Here is a 13,281-nt window from a genome sequence, read left to right on the forward strand (position 1 = left end):
ACGATCATACTATTGGGGATCATTTCTATAGTATGATGCGCCAGGTCGTCGGGTAAAACTGACGAGAGCGAAAACCATGAACCTAAGCAAGCATGTGGGAGCAAAGTGATTAACACTCAAGACAGGTCAGATGTTTTTGTATAAACTTTGTATTATATTGAATTGTACTGTGTTTTGTTTCCCCCTTGTGGGAAACAAATACTTAATTTTTTCTTGCTATATCTCTTTTTTACATTCATTTTGGACTAATTCTATGTTTGTGAACTAGGGACCCTAAGCGACACAAACATCTGAATTGACAATCTAGTGATAAAAATATTGTGCACAAAATTAGTTCACGTTGACCGCCTTGTTTCTTTCGAACCAATGAAAGAGTATACTAACTTCTAATAATAGTGGTGTGAGACCTCATTGTGCAACAACAATCAAAATCTGAGTAATATTCAAAAGATAAAATGGATCAGGAAAACATGGACATACGCATAATAGGCGCCTCAAGCAAACCCATAGGGTCACAACTGGGCGATACTTTCAAAACAAAAGTGGAAAACAGGGTTTTATTGGCTTACCACCACCACCACTCCCACCAACCCGGCTGCCAAACTATTAACTTTGGAAATATAATCAATGCTCCCAAGCAATGGGAAATTTTAACTGCCCTCAACACAATGGGAGTATATATCGGAAAGATTGACGGTTTGCAGAACGGAGGATACAATAAATATGTATTTGTATCCTAAGGAAAACAAAGTACCATAGCTCACATGGAAAACTATTGAGGTGACGGGACTGACAGCACAGGTAGAGACAACTCCGCCATTTAGCAGACAAATTGAAGAGAAGATGATGGCAGTCTTTGTATCAGGATTACCGCTGGAAATCGGTACAGAAGAAATAAAAATAAAAAGATAGAGAGGAAATAGGGAACTAAAGTCAAAACACAGAAATTTGCAATCATATGGGGCTTCGGACCCATACAGTCCGGGGTGAGAATACTCATAATGCCAAAAGAGGAAGCACCTTAAATACCTACCTACTTCTATGTTATGGGGTTTAGATTGAAATCTTGGTATAGAGGGTGCGAAATGGATAGACCATGCCCCAAATGTAAATCAGTCAGACATAATCCAAACCAGCAGCAGAGAGGGCGAACAGACCATAGAATTCCGACAAACAAATAAAACAAACAAAATAAAATCATCTCGTAGAAAGGTCCAGATTTTTACAAATAAACGTTTCCTGGGAGGTTTTTATTTTTTGTTGAAACCAACCCCATCAATAAAACATTAGTTCGAAAAGGTAGCTGAAAAATAAAGTACTCTACGTGTTTATTTATTTTTTTGTTTAATTTCCACGGACGACCAACATTGGTAGGCGCCCTCTCTGCTGCTATTAATTTTAAAAATCAGAAACGTTAAAAGATTTTATCAAGACCCACACGATATCTTGTTCTAGGATCATGTAAATTTATTGTTATAAATCCACGCGGAGTAGCTTGCGATAGTGAGAAGAAATTTCTGAATTTAATTATATCCATGTCACCGCTGCACCAAGTTTGATGAATATTTCTAAGTGTGTGTGTGTCTACACCATTAAACACAACTAAAATATTGCAGTTGTCTCTAATCACCTTCGGAATTTGTGTATATCGTTGAGTAACATAGATTACATCTGTATTTTTATGTCTGCCGCGAGAAAATATTCTGGCTGGATTTGATTGTTTATCTAGCATCACATCGTCGTATACAACTAAATTATTAATAAATCCGTCTAAAACATCTACGGACGGTGTTTCATCAATATCTGTTATAAACTCTATAACATCATTACCTTCATCCAGTAATCTTGCGTTTTCATTGAAATCTTTAAGTACATCATAACATCGTTGATCATCAGCGGATGGTGCTACTAAATACAATTTATCCCATTTTAACCATCTCATTATCAGATTAAGTAATAACTGCCTCTTACCCGATCCAGATGGTCCTATGATAATCATTCTGATGGAATTGGGTAGCGCAGGATGATGCTTAACAGGTTCTCGTTTTCTTGTCACTGAGAAATCAATTATATCCATATATTTTATAATATGAATTTATATTGCTTACGCTGTAGAGTTAAAACTCCAACTACTGATTTAGCTACGGTTACAACAAAAAATCAAAAAATAGCGTATGGTGGAAAATGTTCTGTATGTGGTAGGAAGAAATTTTCGTTTTTACCTAATAAGCGCGGTGGTGATATTGCTAATTTGATGTCAAAGTTTCCAGGTACTCCGTGGGCTAAATACAGCGGAGAAAAACATCTACCAGGATATAATTATTGCGGTCCTGGTACCAGACTTGATATCAGGCTCGATAATCAAGATCAACCAAAACCAGGCGAGGAACCAGTAAACGCTATTGATCGAGCTTGTCACGCTCATGATGTTGCGTATAAAATAAAAATCTACAAGATAGGCATATTGTAGATGTGAAATTAATTCACGCGTTAAATTCCATAAAAAATAAAAATATTAGAGAATCATTAGCCAATTGGTTAGTAAGATCTGCGATGAAAGGTAAATTAGCGTTTGGGGCTGGTAATTAATAATGGAATCGATTTATTATTCACCAAGAGGATGCTGGAAGGGTAAAGCAGCAATTGGTAACTTGCTGATGCAGCAGCGGTTAAATATTCTACTGCTAAAACGTGGTTATCCAAACAAGCAATATGGCAAATTTATCTACCACCACCGAAACGCATTCAGTACGCTTATTTCGATGTTAGTGTTCCTAATGAAGTTCATCAAGCTGATATTCTGTTTTTACCACATGATACTGTACGCAGAAAAACATACAAATACGCGTTAACCGTAGTTGATGTTGCAAGTAGATATTGAGAAGCAGAACCTCTATCAACGAAAACATCATCTGAAGTAGCCGATGCGTTTGAACGAATTTATCAACGAGGACCCGGACCACAGGGTGGTCTGCGATGGCTACAATTATTACAGGTTGATCCTGGTAAGGAATTTCTTGGTCCAGTATCATCGTTGATGAAACAACATAATACCAAAATACGACGAGGTCATACTGCAATTCAGCGTGATCAGGCAATTGTTGAGCGATTTAATCGAACACTTGCTGAGCGGTTATTTGGATATCAATACGCGAAGGAATTTATTCAAGATAAAATATCTCGCGAATTTGTTGCAAGATTACCAAGCGTGATAGCTGCATTAAATAATGAGATTACACGAATAACCAACATGAAACCCATTAATGCAATTACAAAATAAAAAATATACCAACACAACGAAAAGATGTTGAAAAACAAAAAATATTGGGTGATGTTACAGTCAGATATTTATTTGAACCGGGTGAACATGAAGGTGGTAAAGCGAGAGCGACTATACTATTTGGAGTGTTACCACACACAAAATATCCACTGTGACAAGATCCTCAGGTAGACCTGCAATCTACAGACTAGATTCGGCTGCTCCTCAACGTGGATTTACACGTGAACAACTACAAATAATCCCCACGGATACACAACTACCACCGCGATCACTTAACTAGCGCCGCGACGCCGATTACACTCAAAACAGGTCAACATGGTATTTTCTCGTGTATGACCGCGACTATTATCTTTTCTGTCTACGGTTAATTGTCTTGAATCATTACTCGAATACCGCCATAACATTATACAATTAGAACTTGCACAATGATTAATTTGCTGCTGTCTTAACTCAATAATAAATTCAACATCAAGATCAAAGTCACGTTTATTTTTTTTATCAGATTGTTTGTATCCGATTAATTTTTTTCTTATTATATCATCATCGATGACGTTAAATTTATCAACGATTTCAGGAATTATAATTCTACGTATAATTGAGATATTTTTCTGACCCTCAATACCGCTAAATAAACTAAATTTGACCACTCGATGCGATCGTCTACAATCCAGACTCGTGTATCAGAAATAGTTAATCCCTGAGACGAGTGGATCGTCATAGCGTATCCCAACACCCATGGAGATTTGTCAGCGTGTAATGCATCTTCGACTACACTGATATCAACGGCGACAATATCATTTAATACGAGATTTTGTTTTTCAGTCTGTCCTGGAATATCAACATTAATATTCTGTTTTCGTGTATCTGATGGTCTATAACACAACGGTACGGGTAATTCTGAATATTTTTCTTTATGCAGCTGAAATAACTGCTGTTGCAAAGCGTCTTTGCTTATTTTTCTGCTTGCTACTATCAAATCGTTGGGTCTCCATAAATTTAAAAAAATCACTCATTGAGGTCTCTGAGATTACTCCACGTATTATTTCACACTGAATTTTGTTTGATTGTAATCTGATTAATTTTTTAAATTCCTTTAAATTTTCATCGAGAGCTCTATGATCATCATCTATTTCTTCGTAATAATCGACGAAATTTGTTAACCAATCACGTGGAGATGGTCCAACAAAAGGCGGCGGTTGACCATGATCGCCACACATTATTATAGTGGTATTTTTCGTCAACAACCAATCAAGAAACATTTTTAATGTATCCAATGACACCGTGCATATCTCGTCCCAAATAATTATTTTAGATATATATTTTTCTCCCATTCGTTCAGGAGTCCATGTATCCCCGCGCCATCGAAAGAAACTATGATACGTGCACGATTGTACTTGCCGTTGTTTCATCTCGCGTGCAAGTCTATGTGTGGGTGTCAACACGATCATATCTGAATTTCTAAAAACATTAATTGCTCGAGTCGTTTTGCCGCATCCACCAGGTCCATTGAGATATACTGTCTTATATCTAGTTATTGGATCACTCAACGAAAGTGCTTTCGACATTTCTGATATTTTATTACCTTTACGATAAAAATCTCTCATTGAAACATGTGCTGATTCTGTGTAATTGTGTAATATTTCTTTTTTTATTCTCCACGAACCCCATCGTTCACCATTACTTGTAAATTTCATAACAGATTCTAAATATTTACTCGAAATATAAAACGAATCTGTTGCGACTCTGACTGCGGTCTCAGGAAATCTATTAATCATCGATAATAAATTTATAGAAACATAAGCCAACATAGAAGATCTTAGATGAGTATACTGTGGGGAGACGTCATTTATATAACTAACGATCGTACCCAATTTTGTTCCGTCGGATAAATAAACACTTTCTCGATTTACAAATATATTTCTCGCTGTTGTATCAGCAATTATAAAATCGTACTCGGCATCATCTAAAATTAACCGTGCGTGATGTCTTTTATGATCATATGCACCACCTTGAGTAAATTTACCTATAATTTTTCTACCGAGATCTTTTGCGGTTTTCAGTTTAATCTCGAGAATTTTAGGAGCTTCTTTGATAATATCATCTTCGGAAACATCAGGACATTTTTCCTTAAATTCCTTAATAACTTCATCGAGATTGATAAAATCTGGCATGGGCAACCAAACTTCGGTCTGTGCATGATATGATATAATCACCTCACTGACCACCAACGATGTCAGTATCGCACAATCTAGCATATATCGTAATAAAACTATAGGAGCCCAGCGTTTTCCACAAAAATGTCTGCCAAACCAAACATAACAAATCTTGTGAAGATTTTCGTTAAGTTCGAATGATTCAATACAAGCAAATCCAGTCAGATCAAAATCAGGTAATGGTCCATTAATTGCCACTAGCGTCATCTCGTTTGTGGGGTGACCAAATATTTTAAAGTGCACAGAACAATCTCCGTATCCTAGAAAACTTCCTGGATAACATGCAACCGTATCAACCGAAATAACATCATTGTAATTATATTTGGTATTCCATAGTCCACCATGTCCGTATTCGACGCAACTTGCGCGTACATCTTCAAGTAAATCAAATCGTGTTGGTGTCCATGAATTTCTTTCTCTAGCGAAATGAGCCGCAACGGATGGAACGGTAAAGCAATTAGTTAATAATTTGTCAGTATTTTCCGCGAAAAACTTCTTCGCGAGAGTTTTCATCTCGTTATGGAGAGATTCTGTTCGATATATTTCACCGTTTGGTCTAACAAACTGATCAAATTCACCTTCCTCATCACTTTTAAATAACCATACCGATACAGGATCGTTTTTACTTATTTCGTTGATAAAATCAAACATACTATCTGAGGGGTAAAATCTAACAGTTCGATCACGTGGAAATATTGTTACTGCGCTGGTCCATGAGTGCGCGTTATGATCAATAATATTTATTGGAGCTCCTTTCGATTTATATTTCGATTCATACAGTACCTCTCCCGTTATTGTTGATACATTTATTGGAAATTTTAATATTTTTCCTAATTCAGCAACATCTTTTATTGTAGCACCGGTATCCTTAACTGAATCAGCCCACGAGTTTATTTTTTTACGTCTTAAATCAGTTAATCCATTTCCACGCATCGCGTTTGTAAAGTGTTCTATTACTCGTTCGGCTACACAATTTAACCTTGAAAATTTCATGGGTGCCAGTTTATCAACGCTGGTTTTTTTTATTTATCTCATAAATTCCATAAATAACCGCTGTTACAGGATACGCTCGCTCATAATACGGTTTATCAATACCCGTCAATAGACCCGGTCTGGAATTTTTACTTAATATGACAATTTTATTATTACCAAGGACAGGATCATATTTGCCACGGATAATCCAACTACCTGTTTCTGTTAATACAATAAATTTTACTCTGAAGAAATATTTTTGATTGCCCTCGTATTTAGTGATGTAGTTAATGATAGTAGCCTCTCGTTTGTCATTCATTGTGGCGTCCTTGACAGTATTGCGTATAATCTTGAAAGTTGACCATGTATGAGATGCACCATCCGTGTAAAAAAATTTCTTGGCGTCATGAATTTTACTGATCAAACTTTTATTTTTCGGATCAACCAGATCTCGTACTGGTAAATCAGAAGATAATCTGTCGAGGTTGAATTTATATTTAACAGGCCTAGTTTGGGATAATTTCTCAAACTCGTTCATATAATTAAAACAAATATTTAAATAAAAAATATTATATATACAATGTCTCAATGCAGATGGTTGATGATCGGTTCAGTAAATCGATGCAACAAATCCTGTAGAGGTGAATTTTGTTGGATGCACTTACAAGGCATACGACGAGGAAGTCTAGGACCAATACCATGTCTGCGATGTGGTATTGGGGTGCGAGAAAAAACAAAATTATGTGGAAAGTGCGGTGGAAAACGGTTCAGAGAACTTAAAAGATATTATGACAAAAAAAATAATAATGGTGAAAACGCCATAAAATCCGTGGAGGATTATATATCAAGATTTCAGACAAACAATGATTTAAACAATAATATTATTGTATAAATGGAGCAAAATAAATTTGTCCCACATCCTGTTATAACAAACTATGAATCTGATCGTAATGGCATGATTAGAAATTGCATGCTTAAAAGACCGGTTGGTTTTGTCATTAATACTGGTTATCTATCGTTCAATGCTGGAAGGAAAAATTATCTCTGTCATCGTTTCACATACGAGTATTTCAACGGATTGATCAAAGACGGTCTTGTGATCGATCGTATTAACGGCGTGAAAACCGATAATAGTTTATCCAACCTTCAAGTTGTTACACAGTGCGTGAACTCTGCACGGGGGGGGGGACAGGTAAATATGACAGAACAATTGCAAGAAGGGCAGTAAAATCTACAAACATAGAAACCGATGAAGAAATTGCATTTCAGTCAATGTACTCAGCTGCAAAATATTTTGATATTAACTCGCGTGTGGTACAATTTATCGCGGAAAATATAACCAAATCTACTTTCTCAATAAAATATCAGCAAAAAGTCACCTTTCAGTATTGTTAACTATCATCACCACCTCGAATTAATTTATGTCACAGTATTTCCCCCATATACTACTGAATTTTTGATTACGCAAAAGGGAAATTACTTCTGTATTCGTAGATTTCTGATTTTTTATGATCGTAATTAGTCAGTTTAACCATTTAGGTCGTAATTAATTACTCGTAGAAGTATATTTATGGTTTTCAAATATATAAACGTATTTTCCCATCATACAGCATAGCGGATCTGTTACGAGAAATTGAGGTAATTTACAATCAACTTAGAAACTGTTGTTATTGATCCGCAAGGTAGTTATATATATATATATTCAGACCGCTATTGATTTCGCAGGTTTGTATTTGTAGTCTGTTACGAAAAACGCTGTTATAATACAGATATATTCAGAAATTGTTTCTGAATACAGAAACCGTTTCTGAATACAGAAACAGTTATTATTCAGAAACCGTTGTTTTAGTGTAAATACATTTGAAATTAGTTCCTTTTCAATGATTATTAGCTATATATTAACTTTCGAAACATATGTTTGTAATAAGATTTGATGGCTCAATCGGTATCGTATTGGACTGTGACGCTCGCGGTCCAGGATCGAATCCCCATGGCTGACAACTGGTCGGTGGTGTACGCATAATTGCGATTTTTATAATAATTGGGGAACCGCAAACCCCCGCTCAGCAAAATTCAACCACCATATCGACCGGTGGTTGATACATATTTTCGTATCACCCACGGGATTGATTATTGTGGGTGGGATTTTGCTGAGCGTATATGTTTGTACTGTCCTTCATTCATTGTATATATACATTTCATTGTACATACCCATTTCATTGTCTATATTCATTCATTGTATATATACATTTCCTTAATTAAGTTATATGTTTGTGCTGTCCTATGTTTGTACTGTCCTGAGCTCGCTAAGACACTCGAACAGGGGCTCGTCATTCATTGCATATATCCATAATCTGAGCTCGCTAAGACACTCGAATAGGAGCTCTTCATTCATTGAATGTTCTGTGTATATCCTCTAAACTTAGTAGAATGTGATGGCAATCTGCGAGTTTAATGAGGATTGTGTGTCTTCACCAAACATACCTTCTTGGGCCTCTAGACAGTTGTTTGACGGGTTAGAGGCTCTCATAGGGGGTAGTGTTTCGTGTATCCTCTAAACTTAGTAGAATACGGTGGTAATCTGCGAGTTTAATGAGGATAAATATGTTGTGCCGTCCTTGAAACATCCCGACGAACTCGCTAAAGACTCGATAGGGGTTTTATAGGGATACTTTTTTTATTTTAAAGATTTATATATTATATAATGAACCATGAAAATATCAAAGACATTATTTCTGCTATTAAAAAACTAGAAGAAAACGGAATTAATATATCTGATGAACTAAATCCTGAAAAAATAATATCTGATTTTGAAACGTTAGAAGAACTTAAAAATGAAAATAAGTACATTCTATCATCTCAATATAAGTTCATAAAGCGGATTCAGGCAGGTATGTTTCAGTCACTGGCTATGGTGAGCGATGATCAAGTAAATCAATTTGTTCCTCTTTCTGTTACCGTAGAAAAGGTCAGATTGGGATTATCCAGCGAGTACGAAACGAATAAAACAATCAGTACCCGCATAAGATACTAAAGAAAAATGATGTCAACAAGTAACGACCAAAGCAATCCTGTCTGAAATATTTTATTTCTGAAATATTTTATTTATTCTGAAATATTATATTTATTCTGAGATTATATTTATTCTGAAATATTTTATTTATTCTGAAATATTTTATTTATTCTGAATTATTATTTATTTAGTCTGAAATATTATATTTATTCTGAAATATTTTATTTATTCTGAATTATTATATTTATTTTGAATTATTATTTATTTATTCTGAATTTGATGGGTTAGTTGGTACTCAGAATCATGCAAATCAGTCAAATTCATAATTGTGATGGGTTAGTTGGGACTCAGAATTATATAAAATGATCAAATTTATAATTTTGATGGGTTAGTTGGTACTCAGAATTATAAAAAATGATCAAATTTATAATTTTGATGGGTTAGTTGGTACTCAGAATTATATAAAATGATCAAATTTATAATTTTGATGGGTTAGTTGGTACTCAGAATTATACAAAATAATCAAATTTATAATTCGGATGGGTTAGTTGGTACTCAGAATTATACAAAATGATCAAATTTATAATTCTGATGGGTTAGTTGGTACTCAGAATTATACAAAATGATCAAATTTATAATTCTGATGGGTTAGTTGCTACTCAGAATTATATAAAATGATCAAATTCATGATTTTGATGGGTTAGTTGGTACTCAGAATTATTCTGAATTATTTATTTTTTTCTGAATTATTATTTATTTTTTCTGAATTTGATAGGTTAGAATCATACAAACCAATCAAATTCGGATTAGTTGGTACCCAGAATCATACAAACCAATAAAATTCGGATTAGTTGGTACTCAGATTTATTATTTATTTTATTTTCTGAATTATCTATTAGATCGTCGGGTAAAGTTGCTTGATTCTCTAATTGATTTTGATTGAATAAAATATCAAAACCAGTAAAAATTACAAAAGAATCAGTAAAATTAGCTGAAATATCAGCAAAATTAGCTCAGATATCAGTAAAATTAGCTCAAAAAATATATAATTTTTTACTGATTTACTGGTTTTTACTGGTTTTGATATTTTATTCAATTAAAATCAATTAGAGAATCAAGCAACTTTACCCGACGATCTAATTTGACAAAATCACCCAAAATGGGTAAAATACCCCTCAGAAAACACGAAATTTGCTGATTTTTCACTGAAATTCAGAAAAAATAAAATATTTCTAATAAAATAAAATAAAATAAAATAAAATAAAATATTTCTGATAAAATAAAATAATATTTCTGATCCACTCCTTATTTTATTTATTCTGGAATATTATTTTTTTAAGTTGATCGACTTTAATACAGGAGTGTGCATAATTTAGAATCTGATCTCTGCTACAAATGATCTCGATAATATATTTTTGACGGAGCTCAACTAACTGTTCTTGTGTTAATAAGAAATCCTCGTTTCCGTATTTATCAATAACTAAATTAACGTTAAATTGTTCTGTATTTTGTGAAAACGCTGTTCTGATGGCGTTTTCAAGTACTTCTTTGTCGTGTATAAAAACATTCACGTGCTGGTACATTATATAATATTTACTGTATCTTTAAAATCAAAGATCTATGATTTCACATACAGATTTATCACAAGCTCTTCTCCACGTATGTCAATTAAGCGATTAAGGTGGTCTGTGAGCTTAAAATTTATTCGTGTCAACATATTATTGTGACACCGCAAATACACAGGATTAGTTGGTTCTTGCACGATTAAACTTCCAGGGGACACTTGTGGTGTAAATGTGTATAAAATATATCCTTGTTGAGCCTGATTTGATTTTCCGAGATCTATTTGATAGCTACCATCGACTATGTCACAAACCAGATTGACCACGATAGTGCTGGTTATATTAACGATTCCCGGAGATACGTGTCTGCCGCCGCAATGTGGATCGTTATTATGTCTAAGAACAGTTGGAGGTGGTGCTAGTTTTCTCCACACAGCTAGTTTTTCAGAAAAGTTTTTCGCGACAAGATCATTGACTGGTCTTATCAATTCGCCAGTTTCAAATCCTGGTAGTGTAAAATTTAATAAATCTGCTTCAGTTATTTTATAATGATCAATGTATGCTTGTTTGATACTATTTTTTTCTCCTGTAGCTATATAATTATTAGCATTTATTACCTCAATAATGGTCTGATTAAAATATTTAAGATCCAATGCAATTTGATTTAAATGTTGTATCGTTGCAATGATCTGATGTCTTAGATCGTCATTGGATATTCCAGGATATAGTTTTTAAACAACTGTACTAGTGTCGTTAATGTAGTTGTGTATTCAGTTTTAATTCTGTCAGATATTGATCTGAAATCTCTTTCATAAAGATATTAGTTGATGTTTTCACATCAAAATCAATGACAGAAAACGGTGTTATAGGATATCTTTTACCATCTCTCAAAATGTAATAATTATCCTTGTCAGTCCATGGATACAACAAATTTCGGTATTCTGGAGTTGTTATAAACCTGGCATCGTCCGCGAGAAATTCAATTAATTTTGGTTCTGGTGGTGCTTCATACACGGGGGGAACATCCGGCCAACCTAGTACGGATCTTATCGTGGATTGTTAAATATCAACGGCATAATCGGGAGAATGTATCTCAACCGTCGAAGATAGCGTCGGTTCATGAACGTTAATTGATATTTTTGCTTCTTTTCCGGTTATTGATTTTATTCTACGTTGAAATTCCTCATTGATATCTTCAATCTCATAACTACCAATGGGTATTCCAACATCTATCCAGTCAGGAGTACCATCTGGTTTTTTCTTGTTAGCAAATACAAGCGAATTATTTGCTGGTGTACCATGAAATGATTTTGATCTGATATTTGGCCAGCTGTAATATACCCGTAATTGAGCTAACGCTATTTCTTTTACTGGAATTGCAGTAGGAAAATTAATACTAAATTCAGGATCAGATGAACTTACCGAGATCATCGTTATCTTTGGCGGAGTTGTGTTAGTCACGATCTGCTGGAGTAATTATGTCATTATTAATATTTGTATCTTTAATACCGATACCTTCGTCATATATTTTAGTTATCATTGAAAACTCGAAATCAGATATAATTCCATCACTGAGACTCGCTGATAACAACGAGGATAATTTCGAGTATGCTACCGTCGCTGTGTGTAATTTTATTATGTAATCGGATAATTTTTCGTTCGTGCAAGTACATATTTTTTTGCGATGATATTAAGCACACCTGCAATAGTTGTTGCTGCTGAAATACAAATAGTTACGGCTACTGGTGCCATCATTGTCACCGCTGATAATATTACACCGGTTCCAGAAACAACAGCGGATACTGAATAAACAATCACGTCGACGATAACTAATCGTCGTCGATATTTTTTTACTTTTAGTGTATATTGTTCGACTTGATCTTTCAACGCTGCCTGCCATTCACGCGCTTGATTGTATCTGTATTGTGCACCATCCATATATTTTTATGCAGTAACCAATTTAGGTGTTTCAGCTACAAATTCCAAACACCACCAGTAAGATGTTGCGGTTAATTTCTTATCAGCTGCTTCCAAAATAAATATTTCTTCTGTTCCGCTATTTAATATAACAGATACAACCCCGGAAAACCTGTCGGTGGAATGACGCCATGGATACGTTGTAAATATTTCAAATTTTGCAGCACTGAACACAGACAACCTGTACACGCCAGTGACTGTTGCGGTATATTTGATAGTTTTATTTTGCTGCGACCATGTTGCAAATCCGGATGATACTGTGTA

At 34.6% G+C, this 13,281-nt stretch overlaps 1 pseudogene; it reads left to right on the plus strand.

Annotated features, from left to right (window-relative positions):
• LOC149784199 (small nucleolar RNA U3) lies at positions 1-99 on the plus strand (annotated as a pseudogene).
• The last annotated feature ends 13,182 nt before the right edge of the window (positions 100-13,281 follow it).

This window comes from Sinohyriopsis cumingii, chromosome 14 (assembly GCF_028554795.1).
Source record: "Sinohyriopsis cumingii isolate HCF-2022 chromosome 14, ASM2855479v2, whole genome shotgun sequence".
Lineage (NCBI taxonomy): Eukaryota > Metazoa > Mollusca > Bivalvia > Unionida > Unionidae > Sinohyriopsis > Sinohyriopsis cumingii.